This window comes from Frankliniella occidentalis, unplaced genomic scaffold (genome assembly GCF_000697945.3).
Source record: "Frankliniella occidentalis isolate FOCC.00 unplaced genomic scaffold, Focc_3.1 Scaffold75, whole genome shotgun sequence".
In the NCBI taxonomy this organism is placed as follows: domain Eukaryota; kingdom Metazoa; phylum Arthropoda; class Insecta; order Thysanoptera; family Thripidae; genus Frankliniella; species Frankliniella occidentalis.
Window position 1 is genome coordinate 705,436 of NW_026267205.1, and position 1,286 is coordinate 706,721.

A 1,286-nucleotide genomic window follows, 5' to 3' on the forward strand; every position below is an offset into this window, starting at 1 on the left:
TCCACCTCCTCGACGCGCTGCAGCCCGGGTCGAATTTTGGCCAAAAACACGGAAATGGGAACATAAATGGACCTAACCTAACCCTCGCGCGTTTAGAGGGCTCTTTTAGTGGCCATTTTGGGTGATTCGGGCCAGTAGCCGACCCGGGCTGCAGCGCGTCGAGGAGGTGGACTTGACACGTTCTGAACGGCTGCAATACGGGAGGCCAAGACTCGTGAAGCAGGACCGAGCTCGAAACGCTCTGCCTACAGGTGGAGCTGACAGCCGAACTGCGAGCGCGCTGAGGCCCGGTCCCCATGTTATAGTCGGCCCAGGGGTCGAGTCCTGGTCCGGGCGAGCATTTGAATTTTTTTTTTAGGGGGAGGGGTGGTGGTGCTGAGTAGGCGGTCAAGTCCATCATGTCACCTGGTCTTTTGACCTAAACTATGCCCCCCCCCCCCCGGCCGTTTAAACTACTAAACGGGAAAAGGTGGGCCTCGGTCAGTATTCGAACACACGACCAACCTCGTCCCGCGCGCGTGCTCTACCTACTGAGCCGATACGGTGGATGCAGCAAACATGGTCATCTCCGCTATGGTAGACACCCCAAACACGTGGTTGGGAGTGGAAGAGTGTGCCGTCGACGAGATTCGAACCGCCGCGACCCTCTGCGTGCCGGCCCGTCACATCGGGTGTCGCGCGGCTGATGAACACATGGCCAGCGTGCCGCGAAAAATTTCGCTGGGACGGGATTCGAACCGGCGACCATGGTCTCACAGACCGGGCGCGCTACGGACTGGGCCACGGAGGGGCGGCAACGTTAACGTCTCCCGGCGACATTTGGATCTCAGCCGTCGCTGACGCCCGAAGGGGCGGCGGCCAGCGAAGCGGGAAAACGTTCCGCGCACGGGATTCGAACCCAGGGCGTGAGCATTCGTGGTGGGCGGACTTTGTCTGTGGCCTACTGTCGGTTTGGAAAGCAGACTGTGGCCGTGTCTGTTGCGGGTTCAGCTGTGTCGCTACCAACAGGGACAACGCGCGAGCTCAGCGCCTGCGAGACTAAGGGTAGGCCAGCCCGCGGTACGCGCATGCACTGCAAGCGAGATGTTGCCTAGCCATCGGGCGCTCGGCTCGTCGACGCATGGCCAGCAAAGCGGGAAAACGTTTCGCGGACGGGATTCGAACTGGCGACCATCCCCACGCTCTGGCAACGAACACACTTTCGAGCGCTCGACTGCGAGCTCACCCTTCTCCGGTGAGAGTTCAGAGCTCGGTGATTCGTAACGGGAGACAGCAAGAAAAAAAAT